Genomic DNA, 18115 nt, shown 5'->3' with positions numbered 1-18115 from the left:
TATTCCTTGCTATAGCCAATTTGTAATGACTATACTGTTTTGAAGGAAATTGTCAGTTGTTCCATAGAAGCACTTCCTCTTTCCTATGTACGAGGAAATGTACGAAGAAACTTTTTAAAGTTAGGGGCGAATTATTTTTAATTTATTTCTGTTATTAACAATTGATTCAAATTGTCTCGTAGTTCTTCACCTATACGAAATCTTAAACATATTTTTTGGCACTTTACATTTTGGTTATAATATTACCTTCATGTTGCAGTTTAAGTTTTAAATTTTAATTATGATGCGGCAGAAAATCCCGTTATCAGTTATCATACAAAAATCAGGTATTGCTTAATAGTCAATCCTCAAAGTTTACATATACATATTTATGTATGTATATTCGTGGAAAATTAAATTTTGGGCTCGATGAAATAATTTAAAAAAAAAACAAGGAAGGCATAAGAAAAATGTTTAGAAATTTTTTGTGACATTTAAAAATTTCTAAATTTAAATTTTGTTTCATACCCAATAGTTTAAAAATTTTCTAAAGAAAAGAATACAAAAAAAAAAATCGAAAAATATCAAACAATCACAATTTAAGACTAAGGACCAAGCCAAAAAAATGTCTTACATAATTTTTCTTAACTCCCTGAAATAAATGAAGAAAAAATATTGAGAAGTCTATTCAATTATTTGGAATGATGTTCAATTTTAACTGGGAATGAAGACTGATTTGAACTTTTTTAAGTTTTTGGTATGATTTTAGATTAAAAAAATTTGATGCTGCAGCACAGTTCTCTATTTAAGTGAAAATGTTATAGAATATTATAAAAATGCCTTTTAAATACTTCTTTCCAATTTTTAGGACGTAGTAATCTTTTGGTTAACATATACCTAGAAAAACGTAAATTTGGCTCTGAGTAGGATTTCACTTTGTTCCATCCGAATTTCCTTTATTGTATGCAATGCGGTCGGTGTGAAAGTGATTTGAATTGAAATTTCATAATGAAAATAATGGCTACGTAAAATAAAATAATTTCAATATTAGGTTTAACCCGATCTAAAGACAAAATATAGAACGTAACATAAAATATTTGTAGTTAATACGAGTAATGTGCCAAAATGTTTATTGAATGGTGTCCTATAACATTTTGCTTGTTTTCCATAATATTCACAATAAACGGTCATTATAATATTTATTTCATATAAAAGTTTTAATGAATAGGCAGTTATTAGTTACTATCACACCAGGATCGGAGTTATTCGGCGCCCTAAGCGGCTTCCAAAAAGTGCGATACCACTCCCTGTCCGTTTCCAAAATAATAAACAATGTGCAATTAAGATTGTGCATTGTGCGTAATAAATCACTTAATAATAACCATACTCTTTACTCTTTGATTATTGTTTGGATGTTGGTTTATAAATTCAATTTGACAAGTGGGCCAACTTAGTTGTAACATTAATTTCGACATTTGTAATTAGTAAATCTAAAATTGACTTCATTTATTCTAGTTTGTTGAGGCAATATAGAATTTTAATGAAGAAACCAATGATGGTTTATAGTGGTGGTAGCCTTATTGGCGATACCGTTCGATGAAATAATTAGTGCGTGTTTTGCTCTATTGGATTTTAATTATAAAGTTATTTTAATTAATAATTGTGTTTATTTAATTTATTGCTTATTATTTAAGGCAAATTTTGATATTAACTTAATTTTTTTTTTTTTTTTCAGGTGAGTTGAAGCTTTTAATTTCTATTAAAAATACATAGAAGTTCCCTGGGTATGTAATTTACTGGCTTTAAATTTATAATATTTTAAAAAACAACAATGATTTTTCCTCAAAATATTACTTTTGGGCTCACTACTATTTAGGGGAATACAAATGCAAAATTTGAGTCTATACTATCATTTAAGAATTTTTTACTTGTGCTTACTTATAAATTTGTTTAGTATATTTCATTGTAAAACGTCGATCGTATTCAATGAACGAATTGTATGTGGGTGTTTTAACTAAGAAAAACAATATGGAATGCTTCCGTTTGAAGCAGTAAAAAAATCAGTAAAGTGCAGTAATTTTATTGCATATCAATTTCTTCCACATTTCCAAGTTTTTTCGCTCAAGTTAATTATCTCAATTCAGTTTCCTTTCTTTGAATTATTTCAATTCAGAAATAATTTTGCATTAATAAAAATGAAGTACAATACTATCCCTCTTCTTATTTTCGCTTGACTTTTCCCTTGTCTTCTCTAATATTGTACCTTACTTGCACGTCACAACAATTTTATTGTTTAATTTAGTTTTATATTAATTTAATTGGCCTTTAATAACACCTGTTTATTAAATGATCTTAATTATATGTGATTGTTTGTTAACTTAATTTCTAAAGTATTTTAAATATTTTATTTACTATATAAATTTTTTACTATTATTTAGAACTAAAATGGAATCATATGTTACATAATTTTATTTTTGTTGTAATTTCGGTATCTAAAATAAAAATCATCAGACGGTGTCGACATTTTCTTTGAAATAAATTATTAATATTTCGTGTTTAGCTGGAACACAAAAATGATTTATGGCCTCATTTTGCAAATATGTATACACATATGTATATGAAAACTAATTATATACGTGTAGCTTATTTAAATAAGTGCAAATATTTCAAATTTATGCATTATGAATAACAAATTAAAATTTAATAATGTTAATTTAGAAAGGAATTAGATTCATATAAAGCAATCTAATTAAATATGATTTAGAAAATTATTTTTGTATTCAATTTAATTATTTTTTTATTTTACGCATCATAATTTGTAGCATCGCTTCAGAAATTAAGTTCGAATAGTTAGAGAATGTTCAAAAATCTTCATTCCAGATAAAACTGCTTTTCTCTCTGTAAAACAACGTATTTGTATCAAGTACTGTCAGGTTTTATTCACATATGTCATTGTTCATACTGTCAGTGACACAAGTCAATTACTGTTAATTTACAGAGACATATGCTAGTGAATTCTACACTCTCAGTGGCACATATCAGTCAAAACTGTCAGTGACTGGTATAACAAGTTGGGTTCACTATTAAACGAAAAATTTAGGAGAGCCTTTTTCTGTTAAAGCATAAGTTGATAAAAGTATTTATTTGCCGAATCGATGCTTATCTAAATATCTATAATTCATTTTTAAATTAAAAAAAAAAACAATAATTTTTGCCGACCGCATTGCATAAGGAAGATTGTGCGCTGACCACGAGAGATAAATATATGCGAAATACGAACCCAAATTTTCGTTTGACCAATCAATAGTGGAGGGGGGACTGTAACCCCAAAATGTACAAGAAAAATCAAAATTTCCTAAAGCTATAGTCAAATCGACTTCGTTTTGCTCTATCGTATTTTTTTTTCTAAATTTTATTATGCAATATTATTAATCTTTATAATTTTTTTTATAATATCTCAGACAGTAAAGAAAAAGAAAAATTATGTTAATTCCAGAGAGGAACCGGCAGATGCCAAAATAAATTATTCACAAAAATTTTTGTTCATCATTACATACATATAGCTGTTTATTATTTATTATTTAATATTCAACTGTCAGATAGTTAATTAAGCATTTATTAATATTGTATATTACTAGTTTTGGAGGAAAAAGAGGGATTGGAAAAAATATTCTTTACTGAATTATTAATGAGTTATGCTAGATTTCTTTTGAAAAATTAGTAAAACATTGGTGTCTGTCGTTTTCAATTAAAATAATAGCTAATTTGCATAATTCTTCCTAAAATAGTGTTGTTTCGTTTAATTGTGCCTTAAAAATAGAGGAAAAAAAACCGATAAAAAAAAGAAATGAAATTAAAAGTTAAAGTTATGGTGTAAATTAAAAGATAATTTTTAAATTAGGAGAAAAATAAATGAAAGGTGTCTTACACTCTATAAATTTACAGTAAATATTCCGGTCAGTAAATCACAATAACTTATAAGGTTTTCAATAGTTTATTTAATCGAATGTAAAAATATGTTGCCATCAGCGTATAGCTGACCTGCATATGGTCCATTTTTTGCAAATTAATTTCCCCTGTTTAATAACATAACATTTTGTATTTGACCAACATTATTACGCACAAATAACAACTAGATCTCAGTTTAAATATTTGTAGAAAGTTTAATTATTATTTAAAGTTATTATGCTTCATTTTGTACGCAGTGTGCCCGGCCTGTTCCAAATAAAATCTGTCAAAATTTTGGAAACCATAATTTTTATTTAATCACATTTTACCTGTTACCGACTTGTGGTTTTAAATATACAAATATACGAGTATGTATGGCCAATTCTCTGTAACACAAACTGTGTTGTTACAAAATGATAATTTGTGTTATGGAGCTCCGACTGTATCATTTAAATTGTCTTTCGCTATATTTTTATCTTCGTTTACGATATAAAGTATAAAAGGTGGAATGAATATAAAATTATTTTTGTTCATTAAAAATATTTTCAATAATTAATGAGATCTACAAAATATTTGAAAATTAAAAATCAAAAATTTGTTTTTCTTGCTTCAATTTGTTTTTAATAAAATTATCTTAAATACAAAAACGTTGTTAGGTAATCTAGAGTAAATGAAATATTTGAAACTTAAATAAACTGTAGAAACCCAAATTTAAACCATAAATAATTACACCCTTAATATTCAGGAAGATCCGCCATTTATAATCGAATTTAAAAACTATTTATAATTTAGCAGAGATTTAAACTACATTATTTTCATTTACATTTGAAATTTAATAATAAATTTGTTATTCTTATACAACAAGGTAAATTATATTTAATAATTGCTATTAACTCTCATATTAAGTTATTGGATAAGTTTTTAACAAATTTTAATAATAATAATGGTTTATCTTTAAAATATAATTACACAGTAAAAGTTGGAGCAATTAACGCAAACATTAATTTTAACAGGAATTTATACGTTATTTTTATATTGTGCATGACCCCATATAAAATGACATACGTACATGGTTCTTAATTAATTATAATTGACTATAATGACTAAAACTTACACAAACAAAAATTATTTTTAAACTTTAATTTGTTTTATTAGTTTTAATAATAGTAAACACGTACTACCCAAATAGAACACATAGAATTTAATGAGAAGGAATTTATTGAATGGAGTACTTATAGCAATAAAAAAATCAATTAGGATAAATCCAATGGTTTGTAAAGCAGTACTTTTCTCTTGAAAACGTAAAAAATATTTTTAAAGTAATTTTTTACCTAATTATTATTCTTAATAATGACCAAAGATAAATTATGCAATAAATAATTATTGCATATTTTTTGGATGAACAAAAATGAACTAATCCATAATACAATGGACGAATTCGTCGGTTAATTAGACTGTTAAAACAAAAATAATTGTTAAAACAAAATGTTTTGAGACTGTAAGCTGATAAGTTTTGGAAACTTAACATGTAAAAATAGTAGTGGAAAAAATTTATCGTGCCATAATTACAATGCTTGCTTATGGTGCTACAGTAGAATTAGCAATATTTAGGACTTTGAAAAGTAATAACTTTTAGAGGGAAGAGGGCTGGCAAGAGTTTTCTCTAGAAAAGTGGGCTTCTCCCAATGATCCATTTTTATGGGCGTTGAAATTTTTTTAAATAAACGTACGGACAGACAGAGTGAAATTCATAATCACATTTTTTTTCAATTCTGTTGGCAAAAATGAAAAATTATAAAGCTATTATTTTTATCAAAACTTTAACGGCGATTATGAATGTCGCGATCTTATAACATTTAATTATTAATCTGCATATCATATGGAGATTTAATTCAGAAAGGGTATATTAAAAAAGATTTAACAACTTTAATCAAATTAATTCCTTATCTAATTGAAGAGCTTCGCCGTCGACATGATTTTTTTGCATAATATTTTTTATGTTAATTTAGAACTTGTGTGCTTCCTGCAATTAATTTCTAAGATATCTTTTTAACTTTACGCTCATTCGGTAGTTGCTCACTTCAATTGCGCCATTAAGAGTACGCAAATTGTTTTTCAATGAAAATCTTATACTCATACAAAATTTCCTACAAAAATTTAATTAGCATTTGCTTATTGTTCATCAAGCCCTTAAAAATTACAGCTGTGACTTTATGTTCCCTTTATGGTTAAGGGTTTAAATTTCTGACGTACATTAAAAATAGTTTATAGTAATTTGAAAAGCTAAAATGTAAAAAACGTATAGGAAATATGCAGACAACCAGTTTACTCTACAAATTATTTAAATTTTGTTGACTACTTTTTACGAAAATTGTAATTGGACAACAACTATAGCAATCCAAAGCAGCATAGCATTTTAAAATGTTACGTTGTTCTACTTTTCATAAGAAATAATTATGTTCCTGTCATCAAAACATATTACCGCCTTACAAAGTTTCTTTAACCCTTACACACAGTAAAACAAAAACTTTGATTATTTCCTGACCATTGCGATAAGGCAAGTTTCTTAAAAATGTCATTTAATTAAAGTTATACTAAAAATAAATTTTTAACATCTTTTTGTGAAATGGCAAATATCATATCAAACTTATCAGTATTGCAAAAGAATCACTCTAATTAACATGAAGTTCCATTGACATGCCCATAAATTTAAAAAAATAAAGTTGGGTCAAACCAATGGTTTGTATTGTAGCACTTTTCTCTTCAACAAGTGAAAATTCTGCTTTTAAATACAGTCTATGTATACCTATCACACTATTAAAATTATTTTCATTCATATACAAAACTATTTCCAGGATTGCATATATTTAGGATGAACGATTTTTGCTGTCTTTGAAATAAAGCAAAAATTAATATAAAGAGGGGTTAACATAATGGTCGGTTTTAAGGGTTAATTGTGTGAGTTAAGAAAAATAATTATATTTGTTAATGTCATGAAATTTACCGTTAGCTTTTTGCGTTTATAGAAATTTGAAAAAACTTACGGTTTCAGAAATATAAGGTGTCAAAAATTCAAATTTTACAAATTTCAAGAGGCGATAACTTGAGAGGGGTTGGAGATGGAAAAAAATTTTCTTCTAACGAAATGAACTATTTGTTAATGTCTAAAAGACCCTAATTTCAAGCTTCTAAAGACTGGGGTCTAGAAGAAAAGCGACATCAAAAATTTGGAAAAAAAGGAAGCAAGCTGCTGCCTTTCTGCGTTTGCAAAATTTCAAAAATGCTTATGGTTTCATTGCAACAAATATTTAAAAAAGGCTTTTTTTAGGGTTTTAGGGGGGTATAACTTCTAGAGGGGGGAAGATAGGTAAAAATTTTGTTCTACGGAAATAAGTTTCTAGTAAAGATCTATGTACGTGTTAAATTTCAGCTTTCTATCTTCAAGGGTGTAGAAGTTTTGTAAACAAAAAAAGTGTCCACGGACAAACGGACGGACGGACAGAGTGAAACTAATAAGCTTTTTTTTCAAAAATTTTTTGGAAAAGTGCTAAAAAGCACTGAAATTATTTATTTTTTATTATACTTATCGCAAAATGTTATCAGCTATCAATTCAAATATACAAGTGTAAAATGTTTAAAATATGATTAAAGTACAAAAAAATGCTTTAAATTTTTTTTTTCACAAGTTTTTTCGCGTTTTAAAAGTTTTTAATTTTTTCTTTGTGTTTTTATTATTGAAATCAAAAATTTATAATGTCTGGTCTCTATAAAAAATTATGTATGTATAGTTAAATTTTTATGACACTTTATTGTCAGATTATTAAACTGTCAATATTTACAAACATATATATTTGACATACAAACAATTTATAATAACAACAATAACAAGAAAGAAAAAGAATCGAAAACGTGTGGACTATTGTAACGAAACTAGTCCAAGTTTAAAGTTTTTTTTATAATTTGTAGTTTTTTTTTTGTGTTTGATGATGATTGTAGCGATACTCACGCTATCTATACAATGGAAATTCGATTAAATCTTTGTTCATTTCAAAAATTCTATACAAATACTAATATACAAATTATATTTGAAGGTTGTTATAAAAATTGTTACTCTATTTGTAAATGTAGGAAGTATTTAAAGGGAGTACAAAATTGAACATTTAATGTTCTCGCCTTTTATTAAGTTTTGAATAATTTTTGCTTAATTTTTTGTAGTCAACGTCACTCGATTACCCTAGAGTAAATCGTCTTTACAGAATATTCACACCAATTCAAATTGATTGTCATACGACATGTTCGATAAAATAAATGTTTGAAGAATGATTAAGAAAAAATCGAGGGAGTATTTGTTCGAAAAGAATATTCACCACTCACCACGGAGTGTATTATATATTCACCATGTGGTGTATAAATGAAATATTTTTTATTTCACTACAAATGTTTCCTTCTACATACTATTGATAACACAACATGTTAGATCTCATATTTGCGGAAAATTTTTATTTATAATTCTAAATTTTTTTTGGACTTTCCCCTATTCTACATTATTAATGATTTTTATTGACTATATTATCGCTTATTTTGTTGCCGCAATTTAATATTTATGAATAATCTATAATTAAAAAATAAAAATTTTGATTAAAAATATTTAAATTTTTAATATTAATTAAGAAATTATTTAACCCTTGAATAACAGACTTTAAAACTGCATGTAAAAAAACAATAGACTTCTTTAATAATTTACTTAGGTATTTTTCTTTATATAATAAAATTTACCTTTTCGCATAGCCAATGGCATAAATACCAAAGCAGGGAAACAAGAAATTACATTTAATTTTATTGTACTCAGTTGCTTCATTTTATATATAATTTAATAAATGATTCCAATTTATTAAAATTTTAAATACCTGTGGTGATATTTCATCGAGATTTATTCTCTCGAAAGAGTCAAACAATAATTTTATTTATAAATCAAAACAGCAAAATTCATAAACAATATCTGACAGCGCGACATGCAATTAAATTAATTTAATTTTTCTCCTAGCTAATATAAATTTAATTTGAATATATTTTTGTTTTAATATTAAATGATTTCAACAAAATTAAAATGTTTTCATTTTTGCATCATTTCCAATATTTTCACATCTGTTTCTACTCGTATATATAAAATTTTATAAGTCAATTTAAATTAAATAAAAGTTGAAAATTTGCTAATAGCAATTGTAAATAATGATTATGAACGTAAGCAGTACATAAAAAATTATAAAAGTTCAAAAATAAAGCATGAAGAAAAAATTTGTGGTAGCAAATAATAATCATTTTTGTTTGAAATTGAAATTTAGAGTGGTCATATAAGGAATCAGAGTGAATTTTGGATCACATCTGCTTTAAAGATTAAAAACTTAACAAACTTTTTTCCTTGAGTTCAATAACGAACATGTGTCGGATTGCAATTCATTCTATTCAATCGCAAATTTACCTGGATTTGTCTGATAAGAAGGCAAAGAATTATTATATATATAATAATTATATATTATAATTATTTTATTATATACAGACTATATTGTTGTACTGTTCAAATTTTGTTTGAAATATGCCTTTTATTATCAAATGAAATGAATAGAGCATTAGATTAGTGGGAGAACCGAATTAGAACTATTTTAAAGGTTCAAACATATTTAAACGTACGGTTGGAAAATCTCAATCTGTATGATGATCGTAAAAAATATGAAGCAACTTTTATGTTCAAGAATTTTTGTAGAAATGGTAGGCACCGTAACCATATGCATTTGGACAAACAAATACGGAGATAACCACGTTATTTGTGTGACGGTGCAAAGAATTACTGACGGTGAGATATTGAATACACCTCTTTAGATGTGTTCGGTGCTCCCTAGTGAGCGGAAGGCACCATGTTCGAAATTATTACAAAGTGGTTTTTTATATCTAATTCACATTTTACAGCTCTTGACTATTTTATCGCACAATTTTGATGTTTTGCTCTATTAGACATGTTTCTTTAAAATTCTAAAATAATTTCAATTTATCTAGTATATACTATTGCATTATTACCCATATGCTCTAAATACCTAGTCTATATATATAATTGTCTATATAACTAGAATTTTCCATCTATGCATTTGTGAACAGTCAGTCAATAAAATCACCACTATTCTCTATATTGAATTTTATTATACGTTTGCACATCCCAATGGATATGTGTATATATATACATATACATATGTTCATATATTTCGTTTCGTACATGGATTTGCATATATAAATTTTTATTATTGTTACAAACTACAATAATATTATATTGAGCAAAACCTTAAATTTAAATTGTTTAAAAATGCAAAATATACAAAATTTATTGTACTTTTAAACCGGTTACTTTTTTATTATCCACATGATTTTTTTTCATATAGTTTTTAAACGATTTGAATTCAAACGAATTGATTAATTTTATAAAAAATCCAAAAACAATATCAAAAGAACCCACACCCACTCACTCGTATATTTTACAATAATTAAGTTGACCCTCTTTTTTCCATTAAATTTAATATTCAATTTATAATTTAATTATTTAATTTTTTTAGCCAATTTTTATTTCACTTGTACTTTGTATTCTAAATACTATTTTATATCGCGTACCTTTTTGAATATTTTATACAACCGGCTTTACCAGTTACAAATATTCATAAACGATATGAGTTTCACATTATTAGAATATAAAAGTTTAATAATTACAAAATATGTGAACAGAAAAAAATTTTTTAATTTTTTAAATGAATTATTAATAAATTTCCGCTTTTAAAATTTAAATTTTAAATAATATGAAAATAAAATTTTATAACTAAGAGAAAAAATTATTTTAAATAGTAAAATCTACGAAAAATCGCGTAAAATTCGGCAAAATTCAAAAATATTTTGTTTTAACTATTTGTACAAAATCTAAAACTTGATTACTAATTTTGATATTTTGTTTAAGTACCCACGATATTAACCTATAACAATTTGTCCTAAATAAAATTTAACATTCAACATGGTCTATTAAAAATTTATTGTTCAAATTAGATGTACTACACATATCCATACATACATGGTGCTATATGCAATAAACATAACATATTATAAATATAGATACATAATACTGACCACAATTGTCTAATAAAACTATTACTTTTTGACAACATTGGAGTTGCCATACTATTTTAGCCAGTGTTAATTTTATCCACACCAAAAGATTTATCACCTTTAGATTATTTTCTTTGGGTATACGTCAAATTTTGCGTTTATATTTACTATTCAACACCTTATACAGATAACCAGCTTGGCTAGATAATTTCTGAATATGTAACGAAGTTGCAAAATTGGTCTTTCCGAATATATCACACAAAAAGCTAGTTGTCATACGTCAAGTCATGTTTAAAAAATTAACAAAACTCTTAAAATATCACAGAGTAAAAATTTCAAGTAAGCCTTTTAAATAACAACAGAGTTTATTAAGAGTTTACCCTTTTTAAAATTGAACTCAGTTTTTGGTTTTTCGAGATTTTTTAATTCTTTAATTTCTTCCTAACCGAATATTTTGCTATAATTTTCAATAATAGAAAATACAACTATGAAGTAACATTTGACAACGTATGGCAACAACTTTAAATTTTAATAGATTCTGATTTGAGAATAATTTAATTGAATTATAAAATTGTGCTTATTTTTCTGACACTTCTTTTTTTCTTTTCAATTTTTGTTTTTTTGTCTGGTAAAAAAAGTACTCAAGTACTTTTTCGAAAATACTCGAATACTATGGAAAAAAAATTTCTTTTGTTATTGTGCCGAATGTTCATCTCAAATTTGTAAATCTACAAGTCACTCTAATAAATTTATTAATCTTAAAATGAGAAAAAAAAAGAAAAAAAGATCAAAACAATTGAGAAATAAATTTGAGAAAGATGAAAAAATCATGCTGAGGACTTTAATATTAAACATTCATAAATAAATTGCTAAAATGATGGACAGAAAAAATTGAGTAGGATCTTTGTTGTCTATTATTTTATTCGAAAAATAATGTTCTTGAGTTAAGTTATGAATTATGGTAATCTGTAAAAATCATTTCTTAAAATGACATTAAAATATTATTTGAAAATGTAGGCAGCATTCGACGGTTAAAATAAATTTTATCGTTGTACGAAGAAGACCAAAAGAACCCGTATTAATAAATTGTTTTTAATAGATCATGCTGTAACATTAATATATACTTTCGAATTAGGAAAACCTTAGTTCTTAATGGGTTAATTGTTAAGTTCTACTACCGGTGGTGATGAAGATTTAATTGTTTAATTATATTAAATGTATGTGTATTTATAAATTTTTATATAAAGTTTACAAATACTTTATCAATCAAAACAATCAACGAAAATATGTTATGTATGCACTTTCAAACTTACCATGAAACTTTAAAATTAATTATTTACAACTAAAATTGAAAACTTTGGTAAAACTAAAGGTTTGCTTGTCTCAACTTTTTGAAAATGGTGATGGAATTTAAAATACCTAAACAGTAGCTCTCAAATGACTACTTATATGCTGACAAAACAGTATACCTTCAAAGAAATATTTTCATATAAAAATATGCATTTATCTAAAGGGTGGGCCAACAATTTTTACCTATTTCCCCCTCTCTAAAATCTGTATCCCCAAAAGCATAAAAGTGCTATTTTTTTTAAATATTTATTGCAATGAAACCATGAGCATTTTTCAAATTTTGCAAACACAGAAAAGCATGGACCATTGGTTTGACCCAACTTTATTATTTATTCGAACACATTTGGAAATTCTTGAATTGCGATTCAAGCGTAAAAATTACTTCTGCGCCATGAATAATGCACGCTTTTGGCACATGAAAAAGTGCTTAATATTCGATTGGTATTTATTTTAGACAAGATGGTGCTTCGTGTTAAACAAACGGTTCAATAATTAAATTCTTACAGATACAAAATCATAAATGACCCACCCAGTATAATTTTTAAAAATTTTTATAATTTCTTTGTAGAAAAGTTTCAAGAACGTAACCTTTATTTAAATTTCGCTTTTACTGTTTCGTTTTTAATGTTTCCGTGCTTTCACTCATTTCAAAAATATTTTTCGTGATTGTTAAAAGTTTTCTTTTTATCAAAAGTAACACTTTACACTTTTGATTATTTAAAAATTGCAATATTGAAATAAAAAATATCGTGTTACAATAAAAATGGTAACCTTTTTAAAAAAATGTCAGTGAATTTTTAATTTTTTCTTAATTTTTTGTGTTAAAGCAATGCACAATATTTCATATAGTTTGTTTCACTGAGTGAGTAATCCTTTTTGTATCTTATCCGATATTCTAAGAATTTCAAATAATTTTGTTCATACATTCATGTGCTTAATACACTCATATTGTTTCGAAAATATTAGAAATTTTTCGATCAAGGTCAAAATGAATAAAAATAACTGCTAGCGCATAATTTTGTAAATTTGTATAAAAGTTATCGCAAATCTTCAAACAAAAAAAAAAAAAGAAAAATCACACAAAGAAAATGCAATTTATTTTAAGACTTCCTTGAAATTGATAAATCGATAATTTTTTTGTTTCGCGTTATGTAATCTACCATGCATTATGGTTAGATTACATGCATGTTTAATGCACAGCATTTGTTTAATTCACAATAATTTTCTTTTTCCTTAAATAATTTTAATTTTCATGCGATTAAAAACTTTGAAAATGCAATAAAGTGCATAAATTTTCTTGAAAATTTTCCTATTGAATTGGATCATGAAAATAAAAATATTTTCGCACCTGTTACAATGAACGGTTAGTTCCCATAATAAAATATATTTTCTATACAATTTATTAGACACGTATTTCTTTTGAATAAACCAGTGTTAGTGCGCTGTCTTTGGTATATTAGAATTTGTAATCGCATGCGAAATTCTCTTTTCTTGAATTGGAATATTTAATGTAAAAAATCATTTTTATACTTATAGGAAATAAGATTGCAATTTGAGGCGAAATCATAGAGAATTGATTTGCATTTGTCACATCTCAAAATTTTTCAGAGCTTACTATTTTTATTGACATAAAATACTACAAGCTTAACTTCATTGTAAAGAAAATTTAAAAAATATTTGTAATTTCTTATATAACAAGAAAAAAACAAATCCTATGTGAGACGTTAAAATCGAAAAATTATTTAGTTTTCTCTATATTTTAGTACTTTCAAGTTGTTCTTACTGCGTGTACTTCACGGATAACTTAATGGAGTCAAGCTTTTTGCGAGTGAAGTTTTTATTATTTTTTTAGCCAAATTCAACCAAATACAAAACAAAATGAACCACGAAGTTTTAAGCGATGCAGCAACATTGCTTGAAACGTTACTCAAAACAGATATTTTGCTAAGTTTGAAGACCAATTATTTGGTAGTGAAAAGAAAGAAAATTTTGCTGTAATAATAGAAAAAATTTTATATCTTCGGCCTGTTACGATCTTAATCATACAAAACTTGCAATTCATATCAAAAACTTATATATATACATGTTTTCGAAGCAATTATTTCTTTTTTCTGTAAAAATTGTTTACTAGCGAAACTTCAAATTTTTATTTTCCAGTAGATTTTTTAATAGAAAACAAGCAGGAGATAAAAGAAGAGATGGACGAAGTGAAAATGCGCTAAAAATCTTTTAAGATTTTTAATCTTTTGAAGAAAGATTAAAAAATTAGCTTTTTTGCGCTTAAAATCAATAAACTTATTTATATCGTTATACTCAAAAATAATTTTGTTTTTAAATATTTTAAAATATTTTTATTAACCAATAATATTAAAATATTTATGTGAAAAGTAATGAATAACAACCCACACTAAAATTTTTTGTTTTGATACATCCCTGCTCTGCTCTCTTCTTTTAAATATTATTCATATGCAAAAAAAAGTACTTGAGTATTTAATTCGTATGTTCCAATATAAGTATGTCTGATGTACTTACATATATACATGTATGTACAAACCTATCACAATTTATCCATAAAAATAATATAGTACACGTACATGGCCTATTAAAAAAGCTAGAGTAAATTTATTCACGAAACAATTTAATCAAAAACAATTTTTAGAATCTCTACAATAATTTTTTGGAATAGTGTTAATTGTTTTCAATAACAAAATCATTTCTAGCGTGTCAGCTATTAGGAAAACAAATACAATTTATTAAAAATATTATTTTACATGTTCATAAATATTTTATTTATAAATAAATTTGTATGTATGTACGTGTATACACGTGCATAAATTTCACGTACTTATAATAATAAATGTTGGGCTATTAAAGCCTATAAAATCTTAAATCACTCTATTTTTTTCCCCTTACATTTTTTCTACTGCTGAAAAACTAACAAAAATGATGAATTTTTCAAATAAAAATCAACGCGAGTATGAGAAATAATTTTTTTTCTTTATTTTTCTCCAAAAAACTAGACAATAAATCTACTTACCTATACGCGAATATGTATGTGAAGACGTTTGTATATACTATCATATATATACATATTAAACTGAGTAGTCACTAGTTAGTTAGCTAGGCTACCTAACTTTACTAAACTAGAATAGTTTAATTCAAATTTTAATATTATTACATTTTTGTTGTTATTTTTTTCTCTTTGTTTTTTCGTTGTGTTTTGTTGAAGAGCTCTTGAGCTTGGACTTCATAATAGCATTGAAAAAGCTTTATTGTGCAGTTTACATTGAACTTAAGACGTGAACAGTTCAAAACGCGCATGAAAACGCAATTTTAACGTTAAAATAAAAAATTTGTTTTATTTTTAGAAATAATAGCAATTTTAATTTTGATACTAAATTTTAAATAAAATTAAAATAAATAATAATAATTTGTGTTAGTAAACAAATTCTGTGTCAATTTTTACATTAATTGTGATTTATAATTTTTAAAAGTAAAAAAAATATCAATTAAATATTTAATTAATTTTTTAAAAATCTTGTTTTAGTTCAAGTCTGAAAGAAAAGTGTTTTAATATACAAGTTTTAAGCAAAACGTCTTTTATTCAACTTTATCAAACATAGTTATTGTGTGCTATCATACTTATCTTTTATACAACATTTTTGTCCAATTTATATCATGAGAAAAGTCCATAAGTTAAAATTATAATTTTTAATATTTAAGAAGTAAAGCATTTGGATCTCTTTAGTATGTTATACAAAAATGTTTTGATTATAGTATTGTATCAAGCTTTGTGTTAACGGGGCGAACTCCAACATTCGATTTATTTTTGCATTTTCCATTGTTTGCTTTTTCTTTATCAATAAATTTTAAAAAACATTGTATTTTTCCGCTAACTAGTCAAAATGATTTTAAACGAACAAATAATTTCATCATACCCTGATATGATGAGTAAATAAACTTTAGTCATAGTAAATAAATTTTAATATTTCATAAGTAAAACTCATGTACATGCATAAATGTAGAGGCAAATGTGAAATGGACAAAGGAATAAAACTTTTTTTATAAATAAATTTATATTTATGTAAATACAAACAAAACTTTTATAGAATCACATTTATAGAATTTTTTTGAAATGAAATAAATTTAATATTTTAATTAAAATATTTAAAGATTTAAATCGTGTAATAAAAATAAAATTTTAGTATAGAAGAGTTCATTTTGACTGTAAAAGTCCATTTTATTTCTTGAGGTAGTAAAACTAAAATTAAATGAAGAAATAAGATCAGTCGATGAATTTCTTGGCGCAGAAACTTCTAGTATCAAAAAGTTTTTCATTAAAATCTTGATGAAATACTTAATGACTCATTTTAAGCTTTTGAATAATTCGATAAATTGAAGCGAGAATATCAAATTTAAAAAGCTCTTCAAAAAGTCTTTCGAGTATCATGACTTTTTTAAAAAAACTCTTTGAATACAAAAGCTGCTTAAAAAAGCTTTTCTGTTATCAAAAATTTTGAAAAAAATCTTGAGGGACGGATGAGTCATCATCAACTCTTGAATTAGTAAATCTAAAAAGCCAAAACTTTGATTATAAAGAACTTTAATGACTCACATCCAGTGATATACGAATATAACCCATTTCGAACTGCTTGAATTAAAATAAAACTACATATATTGCAGCATTTGATGTCAACAGGGTCTAATAGTTTTTGGCTTAGTCTGAGCCAAGCTTTTTTAAAATTAACTCCCTAATTTTTAAACTTTACAGAATAGATACAGAATCTAGAAAACGTTTTAAATTAGCCGAACTAATTCTTGCAGTGTTTCCGATTTAATTTCCTATTATATTAGCTTCTGAAGCCATTTTTTAATTGGTTTTTAATTTAATTTTATGCTTATTTTACGGTTCATTTTTCTTCCGTTCGCATTAGAAAATAGAGAAACAGTTACAGAAAAATATATAAAAAACAGAAACCAATTAAGAAAAATGGTTAAATGAACTTCTCTCACTAAATAGTTTTATCAATTTATCAATTGATTTACTCACATTGTACTTAAAGCGAGTTTTGCTTTTTGCCTATACGCAATTTTAACTACTCAACTCAAACATTTGCTTGAAAAATACAACATTAAAGTTCTCTTAGTTAAATTAAGAGTAAGAGAAAAAATATTTAAATTTATAGCAAAGCATTTAATGGAGTAAAAAATAATTATTACGACAAGTTCGAACAAAGTGTAATTATTATTTTAAGTATATATGACGGTTATTTTGTGTGAGTATGTGCACGTACATATAAACGTCTTGTGAATTGTGTTGTTGCTCGGTGTGCTATTCGAGTTAACAGATTTGTTTTAAGCAATCACTTTAGTATAATTTTTTGTTTTATTATGAAATAATACCTCTTCACTAAAATGTCAAAAATTGCCTTATCTACACTCTTTTCCGGATACGGAGAAATTCTTTTTGGGATTTATCTCACTGTTTGCTCTCTGAATGTCATTAATTCGAGGTGTAGGTACTATAATTGTTGCGTTCTCTATTCTACACACCTTTTTACGTAAATTGCGTCATCTCTAATACTGGTGATTGTTAACTTGTTTTTCTCGTTTAAAGAAATGGTTCCTACAGGTAGTAAGTGTATTTAATAAATTTGTAAAAAGTGAAATTTTTTTTGTTACCGCCTTGAATAGTAAAAGC

At 25.5% G+C, this 18115-nt stretch overlaps 1 protein-coding gene across 12 annotated transcripts in view; it reads left to right on the top strand.

Annotated features, from left to right (window-relative positions):
• Positions 1 to 18115, top strand: part of LOC129618696 (cytosolic purine 5'-nucleotidase) — a 120877-nt gene that overhangs the window by 37731 nt on the left and 65031 nt on the right. Inside the window, exon 1 of one of the 12 annotated variants that reach the window (XM_055533610.1) lies at positions 15709 to 15907. The exons of 10 other annotated variants lie outside the window; for them this stretch is intronic. The gene's annotated coding sequence lies outside the window, so the exon portion shown is untranslated. Of the gene's footprint in view, positions 1 to 15708; positions 15908 to 18115 lie in introns of those variants that run through there. One more of the 12 variants, XM_055533611.1, reaches the window with a different exon arrangement.

This window comes from Condylostylus longicornis, unplaced genomic scaffold (genome assembly GCF_029603195.1).
Source record: "Condylostylus longicornis isolate FDR11 unplaced genomic scaffold, ASM2960319v2 ptg000010l, whole genome shotgun sequence".
In the NCBI taxonomy this organism is placed as follows: Eukaryota; Metazoa; Arthropoda; class Insecta; order Diptera; family Dolichopodidae; genus Condylostylus; species Condylostylus longicornis.
The sequence above is the reverse complement of the archived record's forward strand: the minus strand, read 5'-3'. Positions and strand labels throughout refer to the sequence as shown.